Genomic DNA, 12942 nt, shown 5'->3' on the forward strand with positions numbered 1-12942 from the left:
ATGAGTGGTTCCTCGGAACCACCCGAGTTTCGAAATAATAGTGTATTTGTATATAGAAAATATTAGAGGAACCACCTTATAAATTAGAAAGGAACCATCCTATAAACATTTGAAATGCTAGTCCAGCCGGTAAGGTGTTGGTTTTGTAACATGAAGGTCACAGGTTTGATTCCGGATTTCCAAATAAATTTTTGAACTTTTTTTTTAAGTAACTGCTGCACAGCCCATTTAGTAAAAACACACAGACACAACGGCGCCTGCTATCTCCCCTGACCCCTCGTCCCCGTCGGCCGTTCTCCGAAATCACCATCTGGTTATTAAATAACCAGTGGACCGGTAAGGCGGCTGGTTCAATGATTATGTAAGTTTTGGTTATAATTTTTTGCCTTTCTTTGCCAGGAACTTTAAGTTAGTGATCTGCAAGAAAGTAGAAGCGATATCCCAACTTAATAATCTTAGAATAAAGTGGTATGGTCGAATAATGCTATTTCTTGCAAGCAAATAAAGCTAGATGATGGCCACAAATGCAGTAATTGGATTAAGGGCAGGTGAAAGACTATTAAAAGACTATTAACTTCATCCTGATGTCAATGAGAAGCTTCCAAACAGTTGTGAACTCGGGTTTGTATCTGTCCCATTTAAGAGCACGATCACTGCAAAAAAGTCAACCAACTACGGTCTTGATTTCAAACCCAAACAACATAATCAAGACATATGTTACATCAGAGCTGTAAAAGAACACGTTAACGTTGCTTCCGATTGGGTTCAAGGGTTTGAACATGCATTTAGTAAATGAAGATTCTGATGAAGAGTTTTCAGTTGAAGCCTTGCTTTCATTATCCGAACTATCGAACCGGCCCGAACCTCAAACGACCCGGAATTTTTTATACCCGACTCTATGAAATTGAATCATATAAAAGTTGTGCACCACCTGAAAAAAATTCTTGGATCCGCCACTGTGCGTGATTGCGCTTATAGCACATTGTTAGTGGTTTTGGTTACCTAATCCACAAAATTGTTGTTATTTCAACCTAAACCCTTAAGATCTCAGGGTGGTTGAAAACTAAAGGCTTAATCAAGTGCAACATATAAGCAAAAACAAAAACCCGATCAAAGTATACTAGGACTTGCTATAATAATAATAATACGCATAAAGTATATTAGGAAATATTAATTGCGATTGTGTTCAGAATGCGTACTAACAACATCGGGTGTTTAATCTTTGAGAAAATAAAAATAAAATAGGCTGAAAAATGTTTCATATGTTGTAAAGATGCATATTATTAAACAAACATTAAAACCTACAAGTCTACCAGAATTAGAAACAGGAAGATAAGCCTCAGGCAAAATCGAGAGCCATTATCAATTGGCTTCCAAAGCCACTGAAAGCAGCATATCCATGGAAACTGGAGATTCATTGTTTTAAATCATCAACTTACATTAATAAGTAGAAAGGTGTTAATTAAGTTCATATTACTATAATAGGATCAAGATGTAATGTGCTTAAATTAAAGTAAAAGATAAACAAATAAATACGCATATAATGAAACTTTTATACCTCCCCAGTGAATCTAACGGCTGTTGAATCTGATGAAACCACACCACCAGGAACAACTACCGGACCCCTACGTCACGTTGGCGGTGTAGATCTGTGTCTGTATTTTTGTAGCATATGTGAATGAATGGATCAATCGATGGAAGAGTACAATATTCAGTGTTTTAAAAAGTTAGCCCGTTTTCTAAAAAAAACCCAGACAGTTTTGACGGGTGGCGGTCGGACTAGACCCGATGAATGCCGGGGGAACCGGTAAAACGAATTTTCTTTAAAAAAAAATTAGTTTTCAATTAAAAAAAAACAAATCTATCAAATCTAAAACCTTAGATCGCGGATTCATCCCGCGTCTGCTTATCATCTGCTTATGGAGCAGTGATTATAGAGATAATTAAGTTTATAGATGCAAAAGGAAGGATGTATTATCAAGATTTTGAACTGGGTTTTAGATATGCCAGCAGATGATGGTGGAAGGCTCGGGTTTTGTTGTGAAGATGGTGCCAGAGGAGGATAACGTTATATTTGTATTTATTTATTTATTTATTTGTAACAATAAATATGTAAAATTACAAAACTATCCGTATGTGCCAAATTTAATAAAGAAAATAATATGGGTTACAGTCAAAGGACAAACAATGTAGTATTTGAAAACGTAAAGTACAAATTATGTTAAGTGTGAAAATAAAAGACAATCACTAAATTTTGATATAAACATAAAGATAATCTTGTAATCTTTATTATTTGATATATGATTCGACTCCCTATATATGTAATAGAAGCTAGGAAGTATTGGTGAAAAAAGAATGTATGATTGCTGAGACAACTTCGTGAGCAACACGAGAAATGTTTTATAAAAATAACATCTAAATAGTGACATATGTTTTATCCTTTATATTATTTTTACCATACAACTAACTGCAAGTGGTACTAAACTTAATTATGAGTTTCATATATACAACCGAAATACTCTAGAACTACTTACGACAAAAATGCTTTAAGGTAACAAACTGTATCAAAAAATCAAACTTTTAGTTTTATTATTATTATTATTATTATTATTATTATTATTATTGTTATTATTATTATTATTATAAAACAGCTAGGTTGAAAAGTGACATGTATCGAATGAAGCAATTTCAAATACATGTTCGTCAATTTTCTATGAAAAAGCATACTAATGTTTATGAAAAATCCACGTGCTCATTTTATTTTGGTACTTACCTCCGTCCCATTTTAAATGTCTATTTTTTTATTTTTTGTTATCCCAATTTAAATGTTATTTCTATACATATAAATTCAATTTTCAATTGTGTACTTACTATTACATATACAAGATTGTCAATGAAGAAAAATGATTTTTAACCATAATAACTTAAAAGGACATTATTGTCATTTTATAGCTCATAAAATAAAATGATCAAACATTTCTTAATTTATGTGTTTTAAATCCCATGACATTTAAAATGGGACGGAGAGAGTATTTAATTTACGGAAATGTCACTCATTAATTTAATTAATTTTTAAAAAATATTTTTTTAATCAAAATTCATTCAAGATTCATCACGTGTCCCACTAACTTTATGATTGTTAAAATATTTTTTTACCGGTTAGTGGGAATGATGTTCTCTCACTTTTACCACTTTGTTTATGAAAAATATTTTTTTATCGGTTAGTGGGAATTGAAAATAACCACTTTGTTTATGAAAAATATACATGAATCATAACTATTTAGTGCACTGATGTTCTCTCATTTTTACCGGTTATACATACGAAGTTGGATATAATACACCAGACACGATACTATTTTTTGTCTTTAAAACTTAAAAGTCGATACTCTCAATCAGGTTGTGGGGATGGAGAATTGGGGGTGCAGGTGCCGACATCAAATGTGGAGGTGGCCGGCGTCGTCAAAGGTGGCGGGGGTTGGAGGTGGAATGGGGAAGGTGGATATGGTAGGTGAATTTGGGGGGTAAATGAGGCTAATTTATATTTTGAAAAGTCTATCCCGACAGGTTGATTTTTATTTTTCATTTAATAAAACATCATTGTTTCTCGTCAATCTTTCTCAACAACATGTTGTCAGGACAAAGTTACTTGCTACAATGTCGTTTTTGATTAACTGTTAACTAATAAAAACAAAAAAGAAAAAAAATTAAAACCTTATCCCTCGGGATAGGATTCCACAAATATAATAGCGGGTAAATTTCACTATGGCGGGTAAATTATGTTCCAAATTTTTCAGGAAAAACTTGTCTCGACGACATGTCATAGGGATAGGACATTTTATCATTTTTTAATTATATTTATGGTTATATACATACATGGTTACGTGTCGTTGTTGGGATAAGGTTGCCACGATACTTTCATGTATATGAATACACATACACATACATTAAATACATGGTTACATACATCATATACATTATCATGCATACATACATACATACATATATAAGTATGTATGTCCGTGTATATCAGTATATGGTGTATGTGTATGTATGTAAGTATGTATGTCTCTATGTCTGCATGTATGTGTACATGTTTGTGAGAACACAATCTATAACAATTCTATAATAATGGCATCTAGGGCTGTCGCCGAAAAATTAAATATCTCGGTTGAGCCAAAATAAAAAAGCATGTATGTCTCAACGAAATTTTTTTATTCGCTAATGTACATGGATAAAACTTTTATCGACCGATTTATTATAAACATAAATCATTTTGAGCATGTAATTATCTCATAAACCATTGAAAATAACTTTATTTTTAGCACAAAAAACATATATATGTGTGTGTGTGCGCGCGCGCGCGCGCATGCGTGCGTGTGCCCCTGAAACTTATGTGCCCCAGCCGATGGTGCGGCTCGCACACCTTCCGAGCCTTCCCCTGATGGCATCTAAATAGCGACGTATGTTTTATCATCTATATTAATTTTACCATACAACTAAAAACAAGTTGTCTTGAAATGGATTGTGATTTTCAAAAGCACAACCGAAATAGTCTATAGGACAACTAATGGCAAAAATGCTTTTAGAGGTAACAAACACCACCAACGCCGCCGATCTCATCTCCAACACCGTATCCAGTAAGTTCACCGACACTGCGATCGCCGTCGACAGCACATACCTCTGTGGGATGCAGTTCGGTGAAATAGACTCATGGAAGGCATTGTCTCGGAGAGAGGCTTGGTATAATAGAGATGCGGAAACATGTTGCTGTTGCTACATCAGGTGTATTTAAACTACAATATAATAATCACCACTGTAGCTAAGACTATTTGTCATAAAACCTAAGTATTGCACAACAACATAAAACATAAAGTACCAAATTAGATTATGCAGTAAAAGAAAACCACCTAACAGTGAACTAATCACAAACAAAGGTTCAACAAGTCATAAATTAAGTTACATAACTTTACGCTTCTGCTTTGTTTGGCGTACAAACAGTAGAAATTAGAAGTAAAATGAAACTCTAGAATATAAACGAAATCAAATAAAATTTAACTTTTAGTAACCAATGTCTGATTTGACGTGGTGGCGTGTCTGTCTTAGGGTTTGAATGTTTGTGTTCAACGTGGGTTGCGATTCAAACCCGGGTTATGAAAATAGAATGCGACATTGATTACCACCAAACCAAGATTCCACTTTGTATGTGGGTTCACTCGTAATTTATATGTAGGTTTACTATCAAATTTTATATAAACATTATTTCTATATAAAATCCGAAACTTAGTGGGTTCCAATGAACTCGCATCCATGTACATAGATCCTCCCCTAGGTGTGGTTTATATGGTTGGTGGGTTGCGGGGTTCGGGCGTTTTGATCACGTAGGTATCTTTTTGTTATGGTTCGGGTTTAACACATGTTTGTGTAACAAGAGTTTGGTTGTGTACGAGACGGATCGTTATTGTGGTTAGTGGAGCATGGTTGGTTTCAACGACCTTAATGGGTTGTACCGCGGCCCTAAATGCTTTGTTTGGGGGAATGATATTATCCTAACGCTAAATGTGGTTGACGTGTGCGATGGTTTGTTAGGGGATTTTGTAGTCATGAATGGGGTGCTCAGATGTTGACCCATGTGCTTCAGTGGTAAGTGGATTTGTAGCCACGTGTGTTTACAGAGTGTAATAAATTGGCTGAAAAATTGAAGTACAATGGCTTATTGGAAATGGCTCAGCTCCGCGGTGGGTGCGGGGCGTCATAGATTATATTCACAGGTTTTTTCGTAAAGGAGAAATATCTTAACGGAGAATGTGTGTGGAAACTAGGTCGACCATACGGGTTATGTATGGGTTGTGTGTGTGGGGGGATTGTTGGGTGCACATGTGATCCAGATTCTAGTGATATTTGGGTTCGTGACCCCAACAATGGGGCCTTTGTTTTTGATACTTCATAAGCTTAAATTGCTTAGTATCTCTCCTGAATATGGGACCACGACAGTTCATCTTCAGAGTAGATCCGAAGCAATTTTAGCTTGTGAAGTATTAAAAATAAATGCCCCATTGTAGCACTCACAAACCCAGCTATCACTAGAATCCGTGCATCCAATAATTTCCCCCCACCTCCCATAAACAACCCGTATGGCCGACCTGGTTTCCCCATACACCTCGTTCACATATTTCTCCTTTGCGAATAAAGCCGTGAATATAATCCCTCGCACCCACCGTGAAGCTGAGCCGCTTCCAGCAAGTCATCGTATTTAAACTTCTCAGCCAGTTCATTATACCCATTCAAAACACACGTAACTACGAATCCACATATCATCGCAGCCCACGGGTCAACGACCGAGCACCCTGCGGTTATGTCTGCAAAACCTCCTAACAAACCACTGCACACTTCGACCACATTCCAATGTCCCGATAATACTCTTTTTCCAAACAAAGTGGTTAGAGCCGCAGTACAACCAGCTAGGTTGTTGTCGGTTGTCACCGCGGTCCTAGCTCCATTGACCATTATCGTGACCCAACTTGTACGCAATCGAAATCTTGTTAAACGACCCTTGGTTAAACCCGTACAAATGTTGATTTGGTCTACATTATTATCAGTGGTGGATCTAAGAATTTTTTTAGGTGGTGCAATGCTTTCAATTTCACATAGTCAAATATAAAAATTTCGGGTCGGTTCTATGGTTCGGGCAAAGTTCACTACATAACAAAAACACGATAAAATAATAAAAAAGACATCGTCATTAGAAATCAATAAACACATAATATAAATGCATGATCTTTACGAATTAAAAAAAAGTACTTAAAGTTCCCTTCGAGTGTTCATCTTTTGAATTCGTTGCATTACATCTTCGATCGAAACTTGATGGTTCTCTTTGGAAATATATCTTGATATTCATGATACATACAAATCAATAATTATAAACTATCAAACTGAAACTAACTAATAAATTAAACTATTGTTCAAATAGTTAGTTTGAGATGATTGAATGTCATTCGAGTTAAACTGGTTTAATTTGTTAATTATAATGATTTACTACTGGTTTAATTTGTTAATTATAATGATTTACCATTGGTTTAATTTGTTAATTATAAACTAAAATTTAGCAAATAACAAACGAGTTTAAACAATTATCAATATCAAGAACAATTAACAAATTAATCTAAACTCACTGTTACAGTTGGAGGATTCGAGGAAGATAAGCAAGGCCGGAGGAAGGCGGACGGTGATGGTCTATGGTCGGCCGGAAGAGTAGTAGCGGCCTATGACGGTGGTCTGTGGTTGCCGGTATTGTGTAGTCGTGGTGGAGAGGGAACTAGGGGAGAGAGAAATAATAAGTAGACATGATTCAAACTTATAACCTTTGATTAACAAAACCAGTGTCTAATCCACTAGACCATCCACTTGTACTATGAGTATGATGGTTTCCTCCAGATTTATAAGGTTGTTGACTCTATTATTTTTTATATATTAATAAATTATTACTTTAAAACTATGATGGTTATGGTGAACCACGTATATTTTAATGATGAATCCGCCGCTGATTATTATTGTTGTTGTCATTGTTCAAACCTATGCCTTGCTTGCATTTGAATATTTCTTCTTGATCCGTTTTTTGTATATTGTTCTCATGGTATATCATAAAATACAAATTCGTAGTTGACTCAAGACATTAAACCAATTATAAATAACATGATATCTCTTTCTCTGTGTTTTGTCTATAGGCCTGTTTAAACAAATTTAATGGTAGATATTGATTCATGCTTTTATACTGCAATTGGTATGTTATAGTTTTACATAGTTTTTTACCAAAATGGGTGAAGAGAAAAAAGTATTTACCTATATAGGTTATTTTAAAAATATTTACCAAAATAAGAATTTTTTGGTTTCTCTCTCCTTTTTATTTAATTCTTTGTGGCTCATAGTCTTAGTTCTTCGATCACAAAACCCAGGTTCAATATTCATACAACTTCAACCTTTTTATTGATTTCATGTTTTTTTATATATACATGATTTGATTTAGTTTTTTCATAAATTTTCTCATACCACAGGTCCATTCTTCCACTTGTCCGAATGTTTGAATTTGTTAAATAGAACAATAGCATGTATGTGGGTTTGATTATTTTATTTTGTATATTTTTCTATTTGTTTTTGTTCACTGTGATGTTGCTTCATTTTATTTGTTATTATAATATTTACTTTGATTCTTGTATTTTGTCTTTAATATTTTAAGATTTGTATTCTTTAATTTTTTTGTTTTGATTCTTGTAATAATTATATGTAGAGACACAATGCTAAATTACAGGTTATTCACATTCTTTGAACAAATTGCATGTTCATAATTGTTACTCAATTGTAGATTGTTGTGCTATCTGGTCATTCGAGTTTTTCTCGATTACTCATGACGCTTATTGGCTACACTCATCATTTATTAGATTACTTCCATATTCAGATCTAAAAATGAGATAAAAAAGGGTTTCCCTCGCTCAATAAGGCTAAGAAATGAAATGGACAATAAAGAAGAAAAAATGGTAACCTTCGTGGAATTTGTGGAGAACGTGATCATAATCGGTCAACATGTCCCCCAATCCTAAAAGAATGGATGTCTAAGCGAGTGAAGTTGTTTTGACATTTTTATTTTAGTTTGTACTTAATATTATGACCGCTAGTAAGTCGACTTTATTTGACATTCTTATATTTGTTTGTCTGTGATATTAAGACTATTTAGTTTGAACCTTTGTCTAGATTTTTTTTTATCTCATTTAAGAGTTTATTTAGATGATTTTTTAAGTTGTAGCTAACAAGTTCAATTGAAGAAAGAATAAAAAAATTTGCAATAAGTTAGTTAAAAAAACAAAAACAAAAGCTAAAAATTAGTTGCTCGAAAGCATTAAAAATAAAAAATACTTACAACTTGATGTTAGATGAGAGTCATGTAAAAAAAATCGATGTTATTTGCTTAAAATCGTTTTGGTTTTTTATTTTATTTTTCCTAATCCTAGAGTTAAAAGAATTAAATAAAAAAGAGAGAAACCAAAAAATCCCTATTTTGGTAAATATTTTCAAAATAACCTATATTGGTAAATACTTTTTCCCCTCCACCTATTTTGGTAAAAAAACTCTAGTTTTACATGGTATAAAAATCATGTTGTCACTTTCAACACCAGTACGTGAAAAGATCAACGATAAGATGTTACAAGAACAAATGCCTAGTCATGATCAACAAAACCGGTTCCTGGAACCGAACCGGTTCCTACCCGTTTTTGGTAGGAACCGGACCCTATCTGATTCAACCCGATGATCCGTGACCGGTTCTTGCATTTCTGAGTGGGGGCGGGTAGGAACCGGAACCGAACCGGAACCGGTTCTGGAACCGGTTCAACCGGAACCGGTTAGGAACCGGTTCTAGCCGTTGGATCGAGTATAGCCGTTTTTTTGGCCGTTTTTTGACCGTTGGGGTCAAAAATAGCCGTTTTTTTTGCTCCCCCAAGCACCCCACTACTAGTATAAATAGGTATTTGGTGTCATGAGTTCATCACAACACTCAAAAAGCAAACCCGAACGCAAAAAAATACAAAAAAAACGTTATTACAACGTTTTGAATTATCTAATCTCTTGTTTTCTCTTCTTCTATATTCATATTTGTTGTTATGGCTGCCTCACAATCATCGGTTGGTCAAGGTTCCAACGCCGAACAAAGTTTCGTTCGTATTGTACCTCATAATCGTAATCAAGAGATTTGGTGCAATTGGGATTTGGTTGAATTGAGTGACCATTCATTGAAGGCTCGGTGCAAGTTTTGTGGGACTTATTTAAACCCACTTTCGAATTCAAATTTGAAGAAAAACATCGAAAAACCGTATTGCAAGGCGTTGAAAAAGAACGTCGATTCGCAACAAACGCAAATGGATAGTGAAGGCGGAATATTTACATACGAAATTGATCGAGTTCAAGATCGTATGGCGAAGTTTGTGATTCAAGAAGCTTTGCCGTTTAGCCACTTCGACAACCCTCGCTTAACCGCCATGATTCGAGATACGCTTCAACCACAATACACTCACGTAAGTCGTCATACTCTTAAACGTTATTGTTTAAAATTGTGGAAGAAGGCCAAAGAGGTACTAATTGCATATTTTGAAAATATAAATACGGGAATAAACTTAACTAGTGATGTTTGGTCGGCTCCACATGGTCTACCCGAATCTTATCTTTGTGTCACCGCTCATTGGGTAGACCCGTCATCGTGGGAAATGATGAAAAGCACCATTGCTTTCGAACTCTTTGAGTATCCACATACGGGAGATAATTTGTTTGAAATTTTAGATTATGTTATAAAAACTTATAAACTAGAAAATAAAATATTTTCAATGGCATTTGATAACACGTCGAATAATACATCGGCGGTTGATAAATTAAAATTAAAATATACGCCGATTTGCAATGGTGTATTTTTTCACTCAAGGTGTGTTGCACATATCATTAATTTAATCGTGCAAGACGGACTTGCTTCGGATGAGGTTACATCGGTTATAAACGATTTTAGACTAATGATACATGAAGTTTTTAAGAAAAGTAAAAAAAGACAAATGGATTATAGAAAATTTTGTAAAGATACGGGAATAAAAGCTTTGGGAGCTAATTGGGATGTACCTCATCGATGGAATTCCACTTGCATAATGTTTCAAAGTGCTTTGAAACAAAGAGAAACTTTACAAATGTTTCATTATACTCTTGCCGAGAATGATTTGGCAATCCCCTTTTCAAATGAGAAATGGGAAATTATCAATGACTTATCGACTTTTCTTGAAGTTTTTAAAACATCAACTACGAAACTATCGGGAACGTATTATCCGACAAGTCCCTTGGTTCTTTCGTAGTTATTTTTAATCGTTAACAATCTTAAAGAATTTGAAAATAAAAGTCCAATGTTTTCAAACATCATATTACCAATGAAGTTTAAATTAAAAAAATACTTTCTTGAATTGCCACCGGTTTTTACTTGCGCCGCCGCTTTAAACCCAATGTTAAATGTTACGGGGGTTGAATGTGTGATAGACGAAATTTTTTCAGCCTTAGATATGCATGAAGTTGACCCAAACTTTTCAACAGAGGCAAAAAATGATTTTAACTTGAATTTTAAATTTATGTATGACTTTTATTTAAATAAATATGGGTCAAACATACGCATGCCTATGCCGGGGGGGTCTTCATCAAGTTCAAGTGCTACTAGAGTACGAGATCCCATGATTAGCCTTATGAACACCGTTCGCAACGTAACGGCTAAAAAACAAAGGGGTAACACCCCTTCAAGCGAACTAGGAAGGTATAGTGTAAATGATTACTCTACCGGCTTATCCGAAGAGGAATATGGCACTTTTGATGTTTTGGCTTGGTGGAAGGTAAAGGAAACCGAGTTTCCGATTCTTGCCACCATGGCCCGTGATTTACTAACCATCCAAGCTTCTACGGTAGCTTCGGAATCCGCTTTTTCTCTTAGTGGCAGGGTAATATCAGTGAGAAGAACAAGACTAAATTCGGAGTCGGTGGAGATGTGCATTTGCTTAAAGGATCACTTGGACTCAATCGATCGTATTCAACACGTAACCACTCTCGAAGACGAAACACCACTTGATGTTCGAGTGCACGACGAACAAGAAGGCATTTCTACAAGTAATTCCGAGGAAGAAGTCGCCGCTCAATAATTACGACGAACAAGAAGGCTTTTCTAGAAATAATATGTCACAACTTTATATTTATAAGTTTAATGTTTTGTTAGTTTGTTGTTGAAGATTTTAAAACATGTAACCTTTTTTTTTAACTTCTTAAAGTAAATAAAATGAATTTTATGTTAATTGTTTTGTTTATTTTTCATGCTATACAAATACGAATCGTAGTTTATAATCTAAATCGCAAACGAAAAACGAAAAAAAAAAATTTTTTTACACTGTAACCGGTTGGAACCGGTTTAGGAACCGGTAAGAACCGGTTAGATAGGTTAGGGGTCCGAGGGTGGGAGAACCGGTTCGATTCCCTAACCGGTTCGAGCCTGAAACCGGTTTAAAAGGGGGTTTTTTGAATATAGGAACCGGTTAGGTGGTGCCTCTTGGTGCTTTGCATTGGAAATGGCCTAAAGCAAAAGGTGGGCCCAATAGGGTGAATCTACCTCTTTTAAAGTTACTGGGAGGACAACAATTAAAAAGAAATTCGTCATTCAAAACATTTATTAAGTTATTGGGAGGAGGGGGTCATTAAAAAGAAATTCGTTATTCAAAACATTTTTAAATTTATTGTTTTTGCCTTACTAGTATAAGACTGAGTATAGATTCATTTTTTCCAAACTAAACGATCCAATGGTTGGTAACGAATCATATTTGTGTTATTAAAAACACATATTTTCATGGCTGAATATATTGTATTGTTTATTGTTCTTCCAAGCGCTTTATTTTTCCAAATTAAACGATCTGGTTGTTGGTAACCAAAAACACCACCCATCTATGTTTGATGGATCAAATCCCTTCGATTTCCTCTTTAAAGCTACCAGCTATTTCGAATGCTTTTTCAACCAACCCGCACAATGCCTCTCCTTGGCTTAGGTTTATTTATTGGCGAAGCCCTCAGTTGTTATGGCAATACTGTTCCGATCATTAAAACTAGTTTTATACCCATCCGGTGGACAGGGTTTTTAGTGTTGTAATAACATAAGGTTTCTTTTTTTAACGTTGAAATTTTCTTGTGCACTGAATACGTAGACATGTGTTAGAACCTGACATGTTTTTTAGAGAATGACATCTATGCTAAATTAACACAGATACTATATTTTTATTCCAATCAATTGGTGTAATTCCACAAAAGTAATAAATCTATTTAACATAAACAAATTTTAAACCATAATTGCATAGAAAGCAGCATCAAACATTTATATACAATCATATTTAAAGGGTCGGT

The 12942-nt window shown here is 34.7% G+C and overlaps 1 pseudogene; it reads left to right on the forward strand.

Annotated features, from left to right (window-relative positions):
• The first annotated feature begins 4567 nt into the window (after positions 1–4567).
• LOC143620288 (ammonium transporter 1 member 1-like) lies at positions 4568–6059 on the forward strand (annotated as a pseudogene).
• The last annotated feature ends 6883 nt before the right edge of the window (positions 6060–12942 follow it).

This window comes from Bidens hawaiensis, unplaced genomic scaffold (assembly GCF_021521415.1).
Source record: "Bidens hawaiensis isolate Kalapana, Puna unplaced genomic scaffold, B.hawaiensis_p1.1 tig00002553_1, whole genome shotgun sequence".
Classification (NCBI taxonomy): domain Eukaryota; kingdom Viridiplantae; phylum Streptophyta; class Magnoliopsida; order Asterales; family Asteraceae; genus Bidens; species Bidens hawaiensis.